We start from the raw sequence: 23,252 nt of genomic DNA, 5'->3' as shown, positions 1-23,252 counted from the left end.
GTATTTATTACTTTAGAAAGTTAATTTCTCCTAAGATCATTTCATTCCACATATTTCCAGAAACAATACAAAGGACATGACCTCAGTGTGGGTGCGTATGCAGACAGAATGAGTCCATCCATCCATTATTCCATTATCTATAACCACTTATCCTTGAAGGGTCGTGGGGGTCTGGAGCCTATCACAACTGACACTGGGCGAGAAGATAGAATGAGTGCCAAATGTTTATATAAATGGCTTGTGTTACAAATAGGCTGTGGTCATATATGATGGAACAATATACCATTGGGACTATACACTGACTCCCATGTCTGTCTGATTGAGGCTGCAGAAGTGGAGCGGATAACTTTCATGCAATAAAAAACCCCTACATTTTTCATCACCTCTGATTGGTCAAAGCTTCTCTCTCCATGACCATTTAGGACATTTCCGGCCATGCGTGGTTCTCCATCTGACACACAAGCACCGGTTCACATAGAGCAGCCTCTGTGCATCATCTGCGAGGTGCCAGGGCTGCTGGCATTAAAACCCTGCTCATGTTTCTTTCTGGGAACCTTCAAATCTTCTCCGACATCATTACCCATGTGGGCACAAATGATGTTTGTCTATCTGCAATCATTAGGAGCAGCATCGTCTGCATGCTTCACAATGCCTTGACAAAGTGCGAGCAATCCATTTTCTCCGCTGTCTCAAAGTGGGAGTGTAGATTATTGGCAGCAGGTTCTCCTTATTCTTCTTCTTCTTCTTCTTCTTCTTTTTTATTTCAAAAGAATCACAGATTGCCTTCATGTTGTTCCAACAACACACTAAACTTCCAGGATCTGCCAGAAACACTCCTGCTCTCCACCAACACAGAGCGCGGGCTGAACTTGGACACTTATCACTCACCACCTTTGTACGAACCACGTATTCCTGAGCTTCTTCAGACCCCCAACCCATGAATCAGTCATTGTTTCCATAGCAACCAGCCTAGTGCCACCCGTTTTCAATGTAGCATCCAGTCCACTGATGCTTCATACTAACCCTGTTTACCCAGGAGGTGAAATGGCTTCACTTTAGTCAAATGAGCCCATGACTGATGATGTTTGTGTCAGCAACTCTGGTCATATTTCTCAACAAATTACAAAAACAAGGCAGCAGGACTAATGAGGCGGGGAAATGATCCTGTCATGATTTAACTGCTTGCTTTTAAAACACAAAGATGATTATTAGTATTATGATTATGATTAACTGAACTAACTGAACAATCTTAAGTTTATACAGATTTCAGTAGTAGATACTGTACTGATACTCAATCCATAAATCTGTGTGAGTTTGCTACAGGAAGAAGGTGGGCAAATAGAAAATTAACCGTACAGAAAGAAAATACAATCTTACTTCCCACAATCAAGCTGGATGCTTAGCCTGAAACATAAAATATGTACACAATCAATAAAATGAGAAAAGGTAAAGGTGGCACTCCACTGGGAAACACATTTGCGTGTGTTTTTAAGCCATACTAGCAGCAAGTATGCATTTAGTGTAGTCAGTGTAGCAATGTGTATAAAAGCGGGGTGCTTGGATAGCTCAGTTGGTAGAGTGTACACCCCATGTACGGAGGCTGTGGGCCGCGGGTTCGACTCCTGCCCATGGCCCTTTGCTGTGTGTCATTCCCCCACTCTCTCTCTCCCCATTTCCTGTCACATCTTCAGCTGTCCTGTCATTAAAGGCATAAAAAAAATGCCCCCACCCCCGTCAAAAAAAGCAATGTGCACAAAAGCAGCACCCTGACTCTGTTTGACCTGAATGTAACAGAATCTTAATTAGTATCACTGGTAACACAACTACTCCATGGTAAAATGGCTGCTGTGAAAAAAGTAATTTGGCTGTCATGTTCAAAATAACTACTTTAGTTCATGTAGCTCCAGAGTACCTGGAACTGATTAAGACAGACACTGTACATTTAACCACTGATACCAAAAGAAAACTGAGGTCCAAATATTCGCAGTTGATGCATCTTTTTCTGCTCTAGGACTGAACTGTAGCCAGCTTTGTAAAGGAACCATCCAGAACTTGAAACATCAACTTATTTGCATGATTCAAATCCACATTATCTATCTGATTTTAGCATCTATCTACTACTAGTTATTTTTCACCGATGTTTAACGTTGTGTAAGGGTAATCACACTCCCTTTGAATCAGAATCAAGTACAGGAAAAGAAGATGCCAATTCAACTGTTTTAAAAGCAAAGACAGACATTTTCTTACCATTACTGATATCTGTTGTCTTCCATCAAATCTCCACTAGTCCACATTAGTGAAAAATTAAAATACACACACAGTGACAATGACTCGTCCTCCGTGTTTCCACTATAGAGAAGTGTGTGATATACCTTGCGTAGAAGTACAAAGAGAAGAGGAACTGAAGTCTATTGGCCCTCCCCCCTCAGGTTTCTGCTCAATTTACTGTATTTAGGAACCAATTGTTTGTATTTTCAGTATATTTTCAGCTGCATGTATTGGCCTGACAATTTAAATGTCACTGTACATCCTCCCAACACAAAAGCAGGGAAGCTTTGTCATTTAAACAACTGCCTCTTGATCCAAAAAACTGCTACCCTAGAAAAACACATAAATGATTAATAACCAGCTTAATGTTTTCCCAGGATATTTCTCCCTGAACAGTCTATATCAGTCTGGCTTAAACCAAAACCTAATATAATCATAAATGGATCATTCTGTAATAGCAGAACTCACTGAGTGGCTATAAAAAAGAACTTAAAGATATTATGCAGGCTTGAGACAATAAACAGCAACAGGAAGCTCTTTTTTCAAAAGCTTTCAATAACAGCTGATTGTACTATGATTCTAAATGTGCATGGCTTTTGGCCTGATGATGCTGTTTCCAGTATTTCTTCTTTGAATACAGCTGAAAAACCCTGAAACTAAATACGATTTAATTTATTTTAGACGTCTTTAAGGTGTAGTTGCATAATTTTGTGACATTTTCTTAAGGCAAATGCATAACACAGCAGGCCACGGCTATTTAATTGTGATCAGATAACAGATAGCAACTCACATCAGCTTGTCCTTTCTCCTGTACAAAGACACAAATGCTCCGTATGGTTACAGTTGCATGCACTTGCCCACGTCCTCAGATATTTCTCAATGTCAGTCAGTGCAGCACTTGATGGAAACGGTGCATGACCCCTGATGCTCCCTGAACCTCAACTGTGCCGCCACGTCAACAGAAACTTGACCCCTCACCGCGTTGGTTAGCAGGAACCACTTAAACACTTTGTATTAAATGGCTTTGAGGAGGAACTACACAGAATTTGATTTTCTGACTTTTTGCTATGAAATAAATCACCATGATGTGCAAAACGTTTGCGCATTTGTGATATCGGTGAGGTGAGGTGCCTGTGCAGAGCCCAAAGGATACTAAAAGAAATACCCACCCAGCTACAGCCTGTTCACCTTACATCCATCAATAGATACAGAATTATGTGCTGCTGTACCACCAGACTACAGAGCAGCTTCCTTCCTCAGGTTGTGAGACTGCTTAATACGTCCTCAGCACTCCACCAAGCAAAATAATTTGTTTTTATTTATTTATCTATTCATTCAACGCTCTTTTTGGCACTTCATCAAATTTCAGTATAACTATTATGAGCTATCCATAGATCTAGATGGGTACGCTGCTGAAAGAAGGTCGTAGGCAAATATAAAATTAGCTGTACAGCAAGAAAATACAATTGTAGGCTACTTTTCACAATCCAGGTACTGTACTGTACTACCAGACAACAGAGCAGCTTCTTTCATCAGGCTGCTTAATTCATTCATCACTTCACCATGCAAAATAGTTCGTTTTTTCCTTATTTATCCATTAATGTATATAATGTCGACATTGTTTTCTGTGAATAGCAAAAAGGGAACTACAACTTAATCTCACTATACAAACCTGTTGTATAATAAGTACATCTACTGTGGACTTTGTACCTATATACACTTCACTGGTATTTCCATGTCAGCTCTGACCCTACGTAGTCATTCTACTCCCTGTCATCACTAACTGAAGCCGATTCACCAAATGAATCCATTCATGGATCATAACTTTGACGTGTATTTATATGGTCAGATTATTACAATGCAGTGCTATTCAGGCACTACATCATTTAAATAATGAACAGAATGAAACAGTGTCTTTGTTTCTCTCTTCTGCCACAGGATCAGTTCAGGAGGGACGACCCAGACATGCAGCAGAGACACTCTCCAGGATTTTTTTTTTCTTTCGTACATTCACTAACAACACAGGGAGGATGCTGCCCTCCGCAGATCTCCTCATGGTACCAGAGCCGGCCTCTCTCCCCGACAAACTCAATAATGCATGTAGACAGCAGTGTTTAATCCTGCGTCTCAGAGCTTAAAACTCTGTTAGCAGCCAGTGGACAGTAATGAACACAGTATAGTGTGCACATGCTCTAGATAAACTAGGCTTTATTTTAGTGCTGAAAAATCAATTTCTTTGTGTGCTGAGCTCCTGTGTCCATCAGAAGTGATGACAGAGTCAGGTCAGCCCCAAACCCTCAGAGCAGAAAAGGGAAATGTGAAATTACACTGGGGAGCAGCATCATTTTATCTGCTGTTAAGGATTATATCTGTTTGTGTACAATGTAGAAACTTCTTATCTTAAATGAACTATATGTAAATTATGCCAAATGGGTCTCTCTCACATCAAAACAATAACAAAAGATGCAGCTTGATGACAATGTGAATCAGTGTGGGATTATGGGAGTTGTTATCTTCATTATTACATAACAACCACAACAGCTGATGAAAATCTATCTGACATGGCTCAGTAAGAAATCCTGTTCATGGACGAGGTAATATTAAAGTTTTATTCACATTACATGTACACCGTCTTTTTTCCAGACATCCTGTGTTTTTACGGAAGTTATAGCAACTAGCAACTCGCTAGCAACAGCTAAAAGGAAACATGTTATCTTGAATAAATCATGGATTTCTTAGGTGTTTGAGCATTTTTGGAAACATTTGGGATCATTTAAGAACACAATGTACAATATATATCTTCCATTTTTCAGACATTTCAATGCAGACATGTTACATATTACAGATTTAAGTCAAGAAGGCATTTTTCCCAATTTGGTATTACAGAAGAAAATCCTTACTTTAGGAATAACATCTTATCTTGCTTCATCCTATGTTATCTCAGATCAGGATACCCCGAACAGTATCTTAAACTAATCAGCTAAACAACTTTGCAACCACTGTTGTTGTTGTTGTTTTTGTAGTTGAAACACAGTGAAACATACATGAAAACATACATAAAGGTGGAGCAAAAACAACAACAGGCAATTAACTTTAAGACATATGAGACAGAGGCTTTGGTAACATCCAGAGATGTTCTTTTTGATAAATTTATAATAATGCTATCTTGGGAAAGAAAAGAAAACAAGTGGGCTAAAATGGCAAAGACGATCCCCATCGTATCCAGCATCCATTTTGTCAAAGCAATAAAAGAACGGCTGTAAGACTTGAACAAATAAGCCAACACTGCCACTAACTACTGTTAACTAAGCCTACCATTAGCTATCATTATCTAATTAGCAAATTAGCTACTACTACAGGTTAAAAAGTGAAAGCAAGGACAGCTTACCAATTACCCTTAAGTTCTGAGAGTTTATTTAAGATTTTAGGAAATTATGATGCTTAAGAAATACTTATTTTGAATTAAGAAATGCTCATCTGTGACAGCTTATTTTTCTTAAACCAGGTACTATAATTTTAACCAAATATTTAAATATAGGATCTGCAGGTTATGAAGTCACAGATTCACTTTGAAGGACCAGTACTGCCCAAGGTGATATGTTTGGATTAACTGATGACAGTAAATGAGGTACAGGACAAGGTTAATGGGCCTCTGGTGAACACTGCGAGGACACAAACTGCAGTCGGAGGAGAATGGTATTAAACATACACCGTTTTAGGGAAGTCATGCTTGCTTGACTTATTTTGCACCGGCTCGACCAAGTCTGCGTCCTGTGAAACAGGAAGAGATGGCTGACTTTTGAACCCTGAGAGGATGGGTGTCGTCATCGTTTCTACTCAACACTTCCACACCTATGATCACACTGCGACATGAATGAGTAGCTGTCTGCCAGTAATTGAGGTCAGCTAAAACTCGTGTGCTTTTATGATAATTAAGGCTGATGTTGTGGCCACGCTAAAGTATTTAACGGTAAAAGAAAGATTGTGACCCGATACAGACGATTGACATTTGATCTGTTTTCTCCTCAGGTGAAGCTGTGGAAATCGGCTTAACAGCTCAGCAGTAATTAGATGTGATCAGTGGCAAAAGTTGTGCTCTCACTGCAGCCTTATCAACTCTATCACATCACTTGCAGCGACTGTTTAGACTTTCAGCTTGATGTCGTGCTTGTTGTCTTTCTGTCAAAATTGAAGACTGAAGTTGTGAAATACACCACATGCCTCCACATATTAGGCAAGCAGACTGTTTTGACATGTGATGTTAAAATGATACATAAAGATGGAGAAACCAACACTGATACCACCATCCGACAACATGAATGTTACTTGTTACTGCAGTTCAGCAAATGTTTAAAGGGACAGATTATTTTGAAGTGGGTTTGTATGAGGTACTTATCAATAGTTAGTGTATTACCAACAGTAGGTGGCGGTCGGCACGCACCAAGCTTGTCCATCTAAAAAAAATTCGATTAGTTTAAAGGCACTCTTTTTTTTAGAATATTTTTACTTTACTTAGCCGTCACTTCGCTGTTTTATGCGATAAATAGCATTTTCTCCAAATCAAGCAAACTCCATGAGCAAAATCTGCAAAAAGCAGAACACGGGAGTTATTGATCTACCACTGTTTCAATCTGTTAATTTGTTTGACTAGTGTTGTCTTTTAAAAGTATTATTACAGATAGATAAACCAAAGTCATGCATAGACCAGCAACTCCTGCATCCTGTAAGCTAAAATTACAGATCTTTCCTATGGAGTTTGGTTGGTTTGAAGAGAGAAATATTTAGCTTATCTAACAGTGGTTCCCAGTGGAAAGGGCTGTCTAATGGCAAGGTAAACAGGTGAAAATATTCTAAATTGAGCATACGCTATATTTTTTTAGGGGGACCTTTTTTAATTGGCTAAAACATGTTTTGCTGCTGACCCTGTCCACAACTGTACACTGCTTAGCTTCCATGCAGGTGGCCCTCTCTGTTTTTCCTTTGGGGGGACAACCGTATCTACTGTAGGTAATACACTGACTCTCAATAAGAACTTCATTCAACCCTACATCAGATAATCTGAACTATGCCTTTAACCAGGCGAGTAAACGGCTTCGCAGTCTCCAGGTCAGCTGCTGTAGTGTCGCTGTCGATCCTTATAGTTAAAAGCTGCCTTGCCGATTCTTTAACCACAAGGTCTAAATCAACTCCTAATAGTGATTGATTTTGGGAAATTTAAAGCCTGGCACAGTCTCACTCTCATTATTGATCCCATACAACCCTGTTACGTCTGAGATCAGGTTGCATCCCTGCTTTGCTGCAGAATATGTGACAGTGAACTGCAATCCTTTTAATAAGGTAAATGTGTATTAATGTGGCTGGATCTGATTCAGAAAATGAGTTCATTCTAATGCCTAACACTTGCTGTAGGCATCCTCAATCCCCCCCCCTCCCCTTCTCCACACTGCGGACAGTGAACTGGGCCAAGTCCAGAGGCTGCTAAGTGGAGGGTACTGCAGCACTCTCTTTTTTGTAATGTGTTTTATCTCTCTTTTTCATTCAAACTGTTTGCAAACGTCAGTCTGAGCTATTGGTCCCCAGAGACACATAAAGCCTGCTGCATCACCAGCACCTGGTGCTCAACGGTCTGATTTCAAAAAGAGAGGAGCTGTCAAGGTGGCAGGAAAAAGAGCAGGTTTTTGAAGAATATCAGAAGATCTCAGCCATTATTGTAAGTAATATTTTGCTGTGACACAGATTGGCACTCTTGCCAATAAATATGACTATAGTCCACAGTTTGATCCTGTCATAGATAACCATTGATTTCTCTGCTGCACAAGCAATTCTCCACACATCCATGTGTTAAATATTACACATGCGTTGTCACTACTAGAGTGAATTTGACTGAATTCTTGCTGTAATTATGTTTTCACAACATGTCACAGTGATGCTGACACATATAGTAATAGAAATGCAGTTACATTATTTAAATAAGTTATTTCCTTCACATATGATAGCTGGAGCAACACAATATAGAAAATATGAAGTGATCCTAGCACCTGTCCACTCGTATTTTATCCTTGTCAGTTGTGTTACAGCATATTGATGCTAATTGGGCCTTTCAACTTTAGCATAACAGCATGTCTCCTTCTGTCTCATTGATATCTACATTTCTTATTTCAAAGAAGAGACATGATTAGCTCCATAAAGTCTGAAGAGGAAAATATTTCAGCTAATGGAAATGTTAAATGCCTCTAAAGAGTCAGTAAAATGCTGTCTTTGTCTGCATCTGCTCTGCTGTGTAGCGCTGTTGTTATGGATGTACAATATGTGGAGGTCAAACCTCCCTCTAGGCTGCACAGAAGGATACGGCTTCATCTCTACACAATCAAATACCTTTAATTTCAAGGAGAGCTGGCCTCCTATAAATCTGTCCTTCAAAAATTGAAAATAAGTCTTCTGCCTAATAAATTATTAATGAGGCTGGGCAAAAGGGGGCGAGGGTTACCAACATGTTAATTATTCATTGGTTGGTCGCTCCCTTGTCCACTCTGGTAACCATTGGGGGTGCACAGACAGACACACACAAACCAGGGCTGTTTTGTTATGATTTAAGTCTGCATCTGTTCATGCACATGCGTCATGACTTACAGTAAAGCAACATGGTTGAGGTCATCTAACGTGTGATCTCAGAGGCATCTCGTCTAGTTTCATTTCTTTTTTGGCAGTTTTTGTAAGCAGATGTGGTCACACTAAAAACATAAGCCGCTAAAATGTAGAAGTCAGACTGTCACTGGGCGACAGAGAGTCGGAGCAAGAAATCTCAGTGTAAAAATAAACTATTTGTTTTAACTTTAAAAAAAATGTTTGGGTTGCCTTAAATTTTTAAGTTGACTGAATCTGGAAAGTCAAGTTGATGTGATTGTGTAATTATTCAAAACAAATAAACTTTTCAAGTAAAAAAGAAGCGTCCCAGGCTTTTTAAATCTCAAACAATGTTAACTCTCAAACAATTCATGCTGGAAAGTCAGTTAATATGCTGATACGTTATTTAAAAATAATTAATGAGTTGATTAAACTCTATACAGTACATTCATTCAACTCATCATTTCAAGTGACACTGAAGTGATCCAAAACAAACATTAGACTTTTTAAGTTACTGCTCGGGCGCCTGTAAAAGCAAAACATATACAGTCACATCTGAACTTAGTTAATGTTAACAAAACATTAGGTAGCTAGCTAGCTAACAACTGACGTAGATCAGCTATCTAGTTAGTTAGCATTTTGTTAACATTAGCTATCAGATGTAACTAGCTAGCTAACTATTGATGGAAATTATCTAGCCAGTTAGCTAACATTTTGCAAACATTAGCTGCCTTAAGAGGAGTATATATGTTGCTTTTATAGGTCTCCCAACCAACATAGCATATCTAAGTACAGGAAACATGAGAGCAGTTGTTGTATTGGATCACAGTAGATTGCACAACACATGAGGAGGCCAGTGAGTGTAAATATCATCATATATAAGAATGTGTAAATCAATATGATGCATTTATTCGCAATAAATTATGAACAAGTTTAATTAATTGATTGATTAACTAATTGATTTGATTAAACTTGTATATTTACATTAAGTTAATAAGATTAGTTGTTTACACAGCATTTCTGTATGTTTCTTTTACAGTGCTGAAACAGTGCATCTATATATTGTTTTGTATGATTTTTTTACTCATGGCGGATGCATGATCAGTGAACCTCCCTCTTTAGTAAATGCAAAGAGGAAGTATGCTCAAAAGAGGTCCTTCTATAGCATTGTCCATATTAAAACCTCACTTCCTCTTGTAATAAATAGCACGACCTAAAACTGATGCACTCTCAAAATACAAATTTTAGCACCATTGTTTGGAACATAACCTACGTGCTGCTCTGCCACAGTGAAAGAAAGCACCTAACTCTCGCTATTGTTTGACATGTTATTTGCCATGACATCGACACTGTGTGCTGGCAGAGCGCTGCCACTTCCTGTGTATCTGAAAATACACCTTGTGGCAGGCCATGTGTGTGTGACAGAGGGACAGGCGGGGAGAGATTTAAGGCCTGAATGTAAGATGGCTTGAGTGCATGTGTGTGTGTCTTTGTGTGCCTCTGCTGACTCTATGAAAGCTTTATACATGTGGCACAGAGTGACAGGAAGAGCAGCTGTCCTTCTGTGACCGCCGTGTGTGTGTGTATGTGTGTGTGTGTGTGTGTGTGTGTGTGTGTGTGTGTGTGGGCGTGTGAGGGAAAGGAACTGACCCTCAGCTTCATGACTGTATCTATTATGTTGAGATTCAGTTCACTGTTACTCCTCCGTCATCAGTGTAGCCAGCTCTGAGGCAGAGGAAAGAGATTTGCCAGTATTGCTTTAATAGCACTCTGAATTGTTACCCTACCTTGTCTACTCTCAGAGGAAGAGACGCTGACCTCCTCCGCTTCCTCGCTGTCCCTATTGTCTGCTGAAATGCAGCTGAGTGCCCATGAAATGGCTACAGCCCCGACAGTACCCACACTTATCCCCATTTCTCAGCTGGAAATCTTTTGTTTATGGGAGCAAATCTTCGAAAGCTGTCTGCAGTTACTCTAAATAAGTGTTTCTTATGATTTGAGGGTGCTGCAGTGGGGAGAGGCCACTTATAAATGGTTGCCATCACACTTACATGCTGGTTCAGCCTATGTCCATTATGATCTTGGAGGACACAAATTGCTATCATTATTCAAAGAAATAAAATATTTACTCTTGTTGACTTTCACAAGCGCAGGCATTGGTAAAGTCTCCCATCAGTGAGTCTGTATGTGGTGACTGTTGTTTTTTGGTATTTTTCCCCATTTAGGCTATGGGTTATTATTATTTTTTTCTTTCATACCATGTCTATTTATTCTTTTCGTTTGTTGCACAATATAATATAAAATAAATATATTGCAAAAATGCTACAAATATACACTCAGCAGCCCCTTCATTATGCACACTTGTACAATCTAATGAGATTCTATAAAACAACTCTGCCATAAATTATTATGAGATAATAATGTTCAGTTTTGATTGACACTTTACATGTTTATTATTGAGGATGTAGTTTGCAAGCGTGTTGAATTTGACTGCATTATAATGACAGGTTCTACATATGTTGTCCACACCACGTATATATATGAGAGTGCTAGGAAAACATTTCAATGTAATGCACTCCAGTATAACACCATCACCCTTCCTAAGTCCCGCCCCTTTTTGCTAGACATCTGTATATTGAAAAGAAAACAAAACTTTACAGATAGTTAAAAGATGGTGCTGTAAAAGTGACATACAGAGTTATATCTTAAGTTAGCTTATGTTAGCAAAACATTAGGTAGCTAGCTAACGTTAGCATTTTCTTAACATTAGTTATCAGATCTAACTAGCTAGCTAACGATTTGATGGGTCGTATCTGTACCTTACGGTCTTATGAGAACCTCAGCCATGATCTTTTCTTGAACCTACACGAGCACTTTTTGTGTCTAAACCTTCCAATGTAGTTTTACTGGCTAATAGTCCTCTTAATTGAAATATCTAGATAGGGAGAAGGTCATAGTGAATGGGTGGTGTGATTTCAGACACTATTACCTTTCTGACAGTGTTGAAAAATTAAAAATTTGAAGCTCCATAAAAGTAGAATCTACATCTACATCTACAAGTGTACCTACTGAAGTGGCCTGTGAGTATAAATATCCCCATATATAGGCAAATGTAAATGACTATATGCATTTATTTGCAATAAATTATAAAATGAGACAGGCAGTAGTGATATAATGTTAAATCCACTGCTAGTACCAATAAAACTAAGCAGCTGCATGAAAACCTGCACCTTTGCCAAGTGTTGCTAGTTACAAATAATAAAAGGTCAAAAAAATCCTAATTGTCTAATAGGAAAAAATATCCCTTTAATACACTATTTAATGGAGCTCACCCTACATCTTTACATCACAGTCAAGTACTTGCTGCAGTTTGCAGCCTCTCTCTTGCCTGGTGGCCTTGTGTCATTTACACCTTCTGACCTACATACAGTAAAAACAACCAACTCGTGCACCAATATGCTAAATATGATGATGCAGACAGCGGCTGGATCACATCCGTGATGCTATGAGGGGTGGGCTATGGTCACAAGAAGGAACAGGTTGTGTAGGTCTGTGGCTTTATGAGAGCACATCACATGCGTCAGCAGGATGCTGCTATGCATCGTGTGAATTACTAGTGTGCACTAAAGCTTGCATGGGATGATTCACTGAGCCATTACAGACGGAACCTGCTCACTTGTTAAGTTTATCAGTCTCTGCCTTGAGCCAATGTTATTATTTCTGCTGCTATTTTTTCTTCACTATAAAGGTATAAAATTGACACATAAGTGCTGTGACTGCGAGGCACATATTTGTGTCACATTAATTAAAAATAGCCAAGAATAAGAGAAGTGTGGCAGGACTTAATTTCAAAGCAAATGTGAGACACCTCTCCCCTCGTCTTCCCCTCCAGCCTCTCGTCCCTCTGAAGCCACTGAGGTCACATCTCTCAGTCGGTTTCTGCTGTGTGGTGTCTGCTTGTAAGGGAACACTCTTGGAAATAAGGGTTCTACCTGAAGGGCTGAGGTTCGAGCCTTATTCGAAGAATGGCTTTGTCAAGTGTTCTTTGCAAGACTAAAGGTTCCATTTAGAACCCTTTTCACCCAAATAACGCGTTTTGTCAAGGGTTCTTTGTACCACAACATAAAAGAATTCTCGGTAGAAACCCCCAGATGTACTCTAGATAAAACCTTAAAAATAGAAAAAGGTTTCTTGGTAGAAGACCCCTGGGTTTGTGGGTACAAGATAAAGCCCTTAAAATATAGAAGGGTTGTTGGGATGATAAAACACGTGGAATATAAAAAGGTTCTCAGCAGAATCTCCTGGATGGGTTCTAGATAAAACACTTGGACTATTAAAGGATTCTTTGTAGAATCCCCTGGACAAATGGGTGCTAGATACAACCCTCGAGATATAAAAAGGTTCTTGATAGAACCCCCTGGGTGGGTTCTTGTTGGCTTCCTTAGAAGGTGGACAGATTCTGGATAGAAACCCCAGAGAGGGATCTGGGTGGAACCATTACACCATAGAAGGGTCCTCGTAGAACTTCTCATAGGGGGGGTTCTGGTTGTAACCTTTCGCAGATGGTTCTAGGTATAACCCTTTATGTTGTGTTCTAGGTGTAACTGTCTGATGGGGTTCCAAGTGATACCTTTATAAAAGGTTCTACCAGGAACCAAAAAGGGCTATATAGTTGTAGTTAGCACCTTTATTTCTAAGAGTGCAGACAGACAGCACAGGACTGAAAGGTATCTGCTCTCCCCTCTCACTTCTTCATTAGCGTTTCCTTCAGCATGTAAATGAAACAGTTGAGGTTGTAACTTCCTCCTCACAGCTGTGACAGAACGAAGACACCCTTCAGTCAAAAACAAATACTCTGATAATCTAATATATTTTAAACATTATTGTCTGAGAATAGACTATGTCCTCACAAGGGTATTTTTTTTCTTCTCTCACAGTGCGGGATGTTTTCTGTCTTTTTGATCTCTATCTGCCAAGTATAAGAGATGAAGTGACATGGTGCGAGCGTGAATGGTCGGTCCTGGTCTGCTTTCAGTGGCTCTGAATACCCTCGAGTGCACTTCTCCTGTAATAGCAATGAGAACAATGAGAAGGAGCCGCTGCTGCACCGCTTAATGGTTTAATGTATGTATGACATAACTGAGAGGGACATTGTGATTAAGGACAATAAGCTCCAATGGATTTTATTTTACAACATGCAAACGCGGCGTATATATATTGCGGGGATTTTTTACAAACGTGGGCTGTCTAAATATAACAGTTATAAGCAATAGTATTCACAGCAGATGCTTACATAAATAATGCCTCATGAAGGCAGCAGCTTCCACATATTTTGGGACGATTACATCAGGGTTTTGTTGTTAGAAATCCCTGGCTCAATTTCTTATTCTCTCTCTTTTTCTCCCTGTAGAAAGTGAAATAATCATCCAAACTATTACCAGATCAATTATTTAACTAGGTCTAAAACATCATTCATCAATTATGATTATGTTCTTTATACTTGAAACACCTATTTCTTTGTTCATCCCTGAGTTCACACTCACACAGCTGATGGATTTTGTGAGATATTAAAGACTATTATTCCTTTGTGTGCGTTTAAAAATTCAACATAATTGTTTTGTGCAGACAGTCGGTGTTGCGAAACCACTCAGGGACATTTCAGAAACAGGGCGTCTACATGTGTCAGCGATACAGCCCGACCAAAAGATCGGCTGGCTGATACAGGCCTGATATGGACAGGTATTGACATGCATGTTTTCTGATATGGAACAACATGAAAACTTTTTCTTACAGAACATATAATGCAGAATTAGCTAAACAGAGAACACTCATTAGAGAAGCTCCCTGGCGAGTGTAAATCCTGAGACGCTATGCTTCTTGTTTTACAACCTGCCCCTAATGGACTGGCAATATTAAAACTGATACTAAACAGTGTTGATGATTATTTAGCTCTTTATTTTTTCATTTATTCTTTATTATCTTTGTGTAAACTTCTAGATGTGATTGACAATTGACAATTATTTATGTTTGAGAATATTTAACAAAAACCAAAAAGGAGCCTTATGACTACCTTTGCATAGTCATATAGATGCAAAACTTTTTTGGTGCACAATTCATTCAAGCTCAAAAACTCACTATGCCAGCCACCATACTGGTAATCTGTGAATTTTCCTCCTTTAAAATCAGTATCAGTCTCAAAAATCCCATATCGATCAGTCTCTAATCAGCAAGTTAAAATGACACTTTTTAATGCACTGATTAATTAAATTTAACGCCACTTTTGCAATAATACTAAACATCAAAGTAAATGCATATTGCCAAGTCAAATTTTAAGTGAGGCAAAATGACAATAACTGGTTGAATTAGAAGAAGAATGTTTGTCCAAAAACATTTAACAGCAAAAACCTATAGAGCTGTAACAGGATAACAGAGGCATTTGAATTCAACCTTTTCAGACCTCCATTACACCATTCAATACTTAAATATTTCAGATCTTCCCAAACAGAATCTAAATCTATTTAATACGTTTTAAGGCCTTATATCACTAAATGTGAATTTAAGACATTTCAGGACTATTTAGGGACCTACAGTGACCCTGAAAAAGATAACAGCAATTTTGTACTTACTGAGAATTGATTCCCTAAATGATAAAAATCGCAACAAATATTTGTTAAACTAATGTATCTCTACTAAAGCGGGACAGTGTTGAAAAAATATCTAATTCTGATTATTGTGAATGATATAGTAATTGAGAATGAATGGAATAACAGATTTTTGTGGGGATCTGTACCAAACAAATGTGTTTTATTAAGTCTGTACACATGATGGGTGGGACAGGACATCTCTGCAGCATGAACATGTTTGATTTAAAATTGTATTTTGACACAAATTTCACCTTTAACAAATATTGTGCCTCCTGTGATTTGAAAATTACAGTAGACTTTATTGTGATTTTTATAAAATTTCTATTAATTGTTCAGCCCTAATCTCTACTGTCTAGTCTTACGTCACTTTTTTTTTCTTTAAGTATGCTCTTTCATAACTGTGCCACTGGACGGCTAAAAAAGGGCAACTGCCTCAGACAAAACCGGTGAGGCCTGATCTTCCATTAAGACCAGTGACCAAAGGGGGGGCAGGTGACAACAGCGAGTGCGAGCTAAGAGGATCCACCCAGTGGCTTACACGCTGCCAGCATCCTGCCATCCGACAAGGAGAAGGCTCCGCCTGTCCAACTGCCTTCCTCGCTGAGCCCCCACAGGGAGCCTGCCGGGGTGTAGCCATGCAAAATGGCTCCAAATGAGAGGAATGATACGTTGCTGACTCAGAGCAGAGCAAAATCTGCCTGGTAACCTCGCAACATGTTCATCTAAATTTGAATGACTGAGCACAAAAGTCACTTTGCTCATATCAGTGCTAGATTTTGGACAAATGTTTTGATCAAATATACATATACAGACACACTGAAAGTACCTTTAAAGGTAATTTTTAGCCTGTATTTTGCTCACACTGTCATGTGAAGACAACTGATTGTTGACTGTTGTCGGCTTTTTGCAGAGGGAGTCATTTTAAGGAGTCAATGTATTGTGCAGGACAAACAGCGTGAGCTAAAGTTGAAATCCTGGCAGACAAACAGCACCTGGAGATGTCGGCCTGATGCAACAGCACTGACAGTGACTCAATCCTTCTGCACAGTTGTGCGATGCTGCTAACAAACAGTCATCATCATTATTCAGAGTAAGGTTATTCACTTCTCCACCTGCGTTTGAAAGGGCAAACAATGAAAACACGGCTCTCCTCTACAATCCTTTTTATGGTTTGCTTTCACAGCGGCGATGATGCTTTCTGAAGTCAGAGGTTATGGTTGGCATAAACAGAGGCAGAAGAAGGATTTAGGGATTATTTTAATGGCATTACCTCTCTGTTAGACAATAAGAACCGAATCTGAATGCACAACACGACACACACATGTATACAGTCAAGCTCTCCTGGCTCTTGTTTGGTGCAGGAAATAAAAGTAGGCCGATCGATTCAAGAGTCTCCTCTGACTCTGCTCCCCTCCTACTCAGCCTGGAATAGTACGAGTCCCACAGAAGGAGCCTCTCACAGGGGAAGAAGACACCCCTCGGTTGTAAATGATCACACTAAAAAAAACCCTGAACCCTTGTGCATGTGTGCTATTTTTTTTTTTGTTATGGACGCTTCCATTTATATCTTTGAGCTCTGACAAAAAAAAGTTTCAGTTTATAGGAGTCTTTTTGGATTTGTTCAGAGTTTCACATATTAAACGTGTCAAATAATTGTGTCGCCTCCGGTTCGACTGCTGCTGCGCTGAAGAACAACAGACTGAGTCCTGATACTTTCATGCGGAAACTTCATGAGGACTGATCGTCAAGTGTCAAGAGTGTCAAATGTGTCCGGACTCCAAAATGTGCTCATATCCCAGATGTCACAGAATCCAAACTGGAGCAGAAACAATTAGTCAGTTAATCAATTTCAACAATTTTGATAATTGATTTCTTCTTTGGTTCCAACTTTTCAAATTAATTAATTAGAGATGATACTATTTATTCTTCCCAGTACTGATTCTGATACCTGAACTCTGAATGTTGGCATGGATGTGATATGATTGCTGACTCAGGTTAAACTCTTTGTAAACCTGAACAAATACATACGGAGAATGAAAGCCATACAACATTAATTCCCAAACTGGGGCTGGCTGATGATATTATGCTGACCTTTACTTCACTAAAATTCAAATCGAATGTGTGTGTGTGTGTGTGGTTTTTTTTAAATCAGTTGCTTCCCCAGTCATTACTAATGATTGATAATAATTGTTTGGTGGGGACCATGAACCTTTCTCAGGCTTCTGAAGAGGGCCATGCCAGAATAAGTATAGTAACCACTACTATGGAACATAATGTCGACATTCTGGGAGGGAAATATGGGACACAGCTATGAAGTAGCAGGGTCCCATTTCAGAGTTTAATAAATTATTTTGGTATTGAATCAGTGCATGGACTTACTCGCTCGCCGATACTCGTTCCAGTATTTAGGCAGTATCAGAGGCATTTTGAGATACTGGTATTGTCATCGGAACAACCCTTATCTCTCATCAACACTCACACACAAAGCTGTAACAGCAGGCAGACACGTAATTGTCATAAGTGTAATTGTTTTAGGTGATCTGATTATGAAAAACAATGAAAACAACTGGTGCTAATTGCTGAGCTACTCTCCCAACAGAGTGAATTTACATCAGTTGGACTGAGAAGACGTATCTTCAGGAGAGAGGACAAGTCATTGAATCATTTTTATTTCTATATTTTACTGTATACTTTATCTTTCTATATATTTATCAGTTATTATATATACACTTATATTGGCACACATACAATATCTTTAATATCTGTGCACTTCTTTACACGTTTTTCATTAGTATTATGCCACACACCACATGTGTATTACAATGTGTGTGATTATCCCATAAATTTATCCATAGATCTGTACAAGTGATGGTGCATATAATGCTCTTTAATTTAATTTATTTAAGTTTCTTGTCTATTTTATTTTTATTTTTAGTTATCACTTACTTTTGTTTTACCTCTGTTTGACTCTTGATCTGCTGTAACGTGTGAATTTTACCAGCAAGGCATCAATAAAGTTTGTGAAAGGTTTCACCCAGAACCCCCTGAGATTTTACAGAGAACCCCTCTGTGGTGTAATGGTTCCACTCAGAACCCTGTTTGGTTGTTCTATCCAGAACCTTTCCACCTTCTAAAGGCACTTTTACACCAACATAGAAACAGCACCAATCTGGTTCAAGCACCCAATTTTGAAGAATTCCAAATATTTACACAAACAATGAACTAGATTAGAACATGAGAAGTTGGTTCCTTGCTGGGAATGACAGGATTTTCTTGGGAACTAAAGTGAGCATGTCATAGTCTACAGTTTATTGTTCAACATCCTCTGTTGATGACACCTTTGATTACAATGGTTCCAAGGATTTTGAGCGGAACAGGTTCAAGAACCACAGTTTATTTTGGTGGAATGGGCTCTTGGGATGCCAACAACCTACTTCTACCGAGAACCTTTTTATATTCCTAGGATTTTATCTAGAATCCCCCCAGGCACCCTTTTGTATTCAAAGGGTTTTATCTAGAACCCACCCAGGGGGTTCTTATGAGAACCTTTTTGTATTATGGTACAAAGAATCTTTGGCAAATCCATGGTGACAGAATTCAACAATCTTTGAAGAACTCCCTCTTTCAGAACTCTTTCCTCTTTGGATTAAAAGGGTTTGTAATGGAACCCTTAGTCTAAGAAAGAATGGTTTACAAACCCTTTCTTCAAAAAAGGGTTCTTCAGAAGCAAACTGGTTCTTGGTAAAACGTCAGCCCTTCAGGAAAAATCATTATGGAACCCTTATTTCTAAGAGCGTACAGGGGGCACAGTGGCTTCAGTCATTCTGGTATTAGTCTGCTTTTAAATTAAATTTGGTTCTGTGCACCTGCTCAATCAAATAATACACAGGTACTGTGGATGAAGGCACAGCTACTGTTTGATAGAATTTACTATTTTGCTCTATACTGTAAATGCAGTGCGGTGGATGAAGGCAGCAGAACAAAAGTCAAGCAGCAGCTGAGTTAGATGAAAATCCTGCACACTGTTAGTGTGTTTCATGCGGACACACTGATCATTTACCGTAGAGAATAACTGCAGGTACAGTAAAACACACCTAACAGCCCTGCATTCAAAGTTGACCCTGATGAAAAACACCACACACCCTCCTGCTGCCAGTCTCGCCACCAGAAACACCAACACAATACCACCAAGTCACAGCACGTCCTTCCTCCCATCACATCAGGTCGAGCTGCATTTTATTGTTGAAAATGCTAATGTGAACCACAGTCCATGCGGCTCAATGTAAATTAAATGGCCCGTCCTTTGAGTGCACTGGCTTATGTAAGCTGCTGCTGCTTGTCTCCCTCTCCCCCCTCCACCACCACCACCACCACCACCACCACCACCCTCCAGCTCTCCATCCATCCCTGCCTTTCTTTCCCTTCAACAGCCTCATCCATCCCCCTGAAACCCTAACGTCTCGTAAACACACAGCCCCATCCTAAATTAGAGAGTACAGGGGAGGAGGGTGAGGAGGGGCCTGACTCCTGCATCCCTCATTTTCTCTGCCACCTTGAAAACAACACCCCAATTCTGCTTCTCCATTCCATCATTGTTGTGTGCACATCACATGCAGCAGTGTTACACAAACCCTCCTGCACACACGCCGCACACTGAGATGATGCATCTAGAACAAAAAAAAAAATCCTCCTCTTTTTTGTTCCTGCATCTTCTTCCTCTCATTCTCTCAGTGTCCCTCCATCCTTACCTCCCCTCCTCTCCTCCTCCCTCCCCTCCACCTTGCCCTCATCTCTGAGTCCTGAAGCCGCACGGTGCTCTACAGCAAAGGTTTCGCAGTCTTCACAATGTCACAACACTGATTTTTAAGACGATGGAGAGCGCACAATGGAGAGACGGAGACAGGAAAGATGATGGGGGGTTAGTGTCGGGAGAGGAGGGGGAGGAGGGGAAGCTGAGGTGGTGGTGGGGGGGGGGGGGGGGGGGGGGGGATGAAATGCGACAAAGGTTGCTGGATTCAAACCCACAATGTCGCGTGTAATAAGGGCGCCTTAGCTCACTGAGTGAAATGCATTTTTAAAGAGAGAGCTGACAACAGGAGAATGAGCAGAGAGGCAGAGATGGTAATGCCAAGCCGTTATTTCATATTGGTCTCATACATTGTCTCTGTGAGTGTGTGAGAACATGCCTGTACAGAGGTATGTGGCACACACACACACACTCACACACACACACATCTGAATTCATTATCATCAGAAAAGAGGACACACAGGGAGGCTAAACGTGAATTCTCCGTTATCTCGACACAGAAACGAGAAAAAAAAAAGGCTTACCTCCACATTTCAGCTCTGCTCGACCCTGCCTTGTTTCATCCTGTTCCTCTCTGCCGACTCCCTCCCCTTCTCTCCCCATGACAGCATTTTTCTGCTATCTATCTCCACGCTTCTCCTCCTCCTTCAGTTCCTCCTGTCTGTCTGCCGTTCTCTTCCTCTCTCCAAAAATAAAAATAAAGCAGCAGTACAGGCACACACACACACACTTCCCCCGATCTCTGCTGCTGCTGCGTCTGCCGGCTCCGCTCTATTCTGTTGTTAAAGTCAAGAGGCAGGTTGATTTGTGCCGTCCTCCTCCCCTCTTTCTGCCTCTCTTCTCGCGCTGATTCTATTCCATTCACATCACCACTAAAGCCAACCCCCTCTTTCTCCTCCTCTCTCTCTCTCTCTCTCTCTCCCTCTCTCTCTCTTTGCACACACACACACACACACACACTCCTCCCCCCTGTCCTCATCTCCTTGTCAGAGAGAGGTTGAAGGCAGCGACGGAGAGCAGCAGCCAAGAGGAGGAGAGCTCACTGTGTCTTAAAATGAAATTCAAATTTTAAAATGTGGTGAATCAAAGACTCAAGATCAAACAGTCCTTCCAAGATAGTTGCAGCCTCAAATGCCTGATTTCAAAACAGCTTTTCTAAAAAAAATATGATGCATGTTGCAACGTTTTTAGGCAGTTTTTGCAATGAAATTGCAGCAGCAAGTGAAAATTACACAAAAAATTGCTATTTTCTTGTACAATTAATAAAAAATCAAAAGCAACTTGCTCTAGTCGGTTCTTCTAGGAAGTTGCAGTGTTGTGATCACAACATAAATTCAACCAATCCCTGCGAATTCTGCACAGCCTTGCAATTTTGTCTAATCACAGCAACTTTTCTGCAAATTTGACCAGTCAACCTGTCTTCCACCAATCATAGCAGTCATCCACACAAACGGCATACATGTACGTCTCAGTGAACCGACTCGAGGCGCACACCGTCAGTTACAAATAAAGCACATTTTGATTTGGTTACTTAGACAACAGCCAAGATGAGAGATTTATGTGTTTGATTTTCAATTTAAATTTTAAAATGTGCTGAATCAAGGACTCAGCAAAATTCTAGCTAACTAGCTAATCTACATAAATCATGAGTGAGCTTCGTTTTGCTAACATTAGCTAAGTTAATATGTGACTGGCCTGTATGAGGCTTTTACATGTCCACCAACATCATCTCTTAACCATCTTCAAAATTAGGTTTTCCTCTTAACATAAACAAGCTGAGGCTCCAACAGGGGTACTAAGCTTGCTCAACCGTCTAACAAAATATGTTTTATTTGTCAGTGAAGACATGCAACTGGGGAGGAATCCCACAAAGAAGCAAAATCTTTTTAGAGCTCAAACTCAAAACAGCAAGCACAAAATTATAAAATATAAAGGTGCAAAGAGCATCGATAAATGTCGGTAACAATGACAAACCTTGAGTTGTTTACTGGAAAAAATAAATGCTCCTGGGAGGCTAAGATGATTTGTCAAATTTGTGGAAAAGATTTGGTGATTGGACAATTCTCAGGGATTGGATGATTTGCATTAATTATTGTGATCGTAACTTCCTGGAGTGTGACTGTACTATAATAACGTGAAATGCACAACCAGAAATGTGGCAGATGTGATGTCACATCAAGATCAACCTATCAAACTTTCTTTTACTAATATACTGATGAAAAGAGACACTTGTGTTCATTTAAAGTCTCATTCTTCTGTGCCAAAACGGACATTTCTGCACAAGAGAGATAGAGGCTCCAAAACAGACTCGGGGGCAAAGGTGAAAATGGCAGTGTGTGTGTGTGTTTGTGTGTGTGACAGTGTGTTTATTTGTAGAGACCTCTGTGTACTCCCCAAACGTAGTCACCGGAGGGTCGAGACCATAACAAACAATCAACCTGCTTCTAGACAATGAGAGTGCAGGAGTGCGACAACATAACTCACCTACACCATCTTTAAAAAACACACACATTCCTACCTGTGAGTTTTGATTTCATGATGTTCAGGAAAGGAGAGGAGAGGAATCCTGCTGCTTAACCTACATCACCGCCGCAGCAGAGCCACGAAGTGTCCGGCACCATCCCCCTAATTACTGTATGGAGTGTCGTCCCGGCCGTACCATATGGCTGCGTGTGTTACCAGGTCAGTGGCTCTGGTCTGGGGTTGGGGGCGGGGAGGAGACGAGAGGAGAGGCAGCCTGCGTTGCTGGTGGTGTGTGTGTCTTGAGGAGATAAGAAAAATAAAAACAGAGGCACCAGTTGATTGTTGTTGAACAGTTTTCTTCAAAACAAGCGCACCTCAGACAGTATGTGTGTCCACACTGCGTGGTCACCAGGTCTTTTTGGAGTTCGATGCTTCCTACAGTGGTC

General features: G+C 40.1%; 1 protein-coding gene across 9 annotated transcripts in view; it reads right to left on the bottom strand.

The window, feature by feature from the left end:
- The window catches only part of sipa1 (signal-induced proliferation-associated 1), a 52,598-nt gene extending 29,550 nt beyond the window's left edge, over positions 1-23,048 (bottom strand). For 6 of the 9 annotated variants that reach the window (XM_084731062.1, XM_084731066.1, XM_084731069.1 and 3 more), the window contains exon 1: positions 22,862-23,048. The gene's annotated coding sequence lies outside the window, so the exon portion shown is untranslated. Of the gene's footprint in view, positions 1-2,247; positions 2,350-20,867; positions 21,194-22,861 lie in introns of those variants that run through there. The other 3 variants (XM_084731067.1, XM_084731063.1, XM_084731064.1) reach the window with 3 other exon arrangements.
- Between the last annotated feature and the right edge of the window lie 204 nt (positions 23,049-23,252).

The sequence above is a fragment of the Lutjanus erythropterus genome, chromosome 11, assembly GCF_056507025.1.
Source record: "Lutjanus erythropterus isolate fLutEry1 chromosome 11, fLutEry1.hap2, whole genome shotgun sequence".
NCBI lineage: Eukaryota > Metazoa > Chordata > Actinopteri > Lutjaniformes > Lutjanidae > Lutjanus > Lutjanus erythropterus.
Note: the sequence above shows the minus strand (reverse complement) of the source record. Positions and strands in the feature narration are given on the sequence as shown.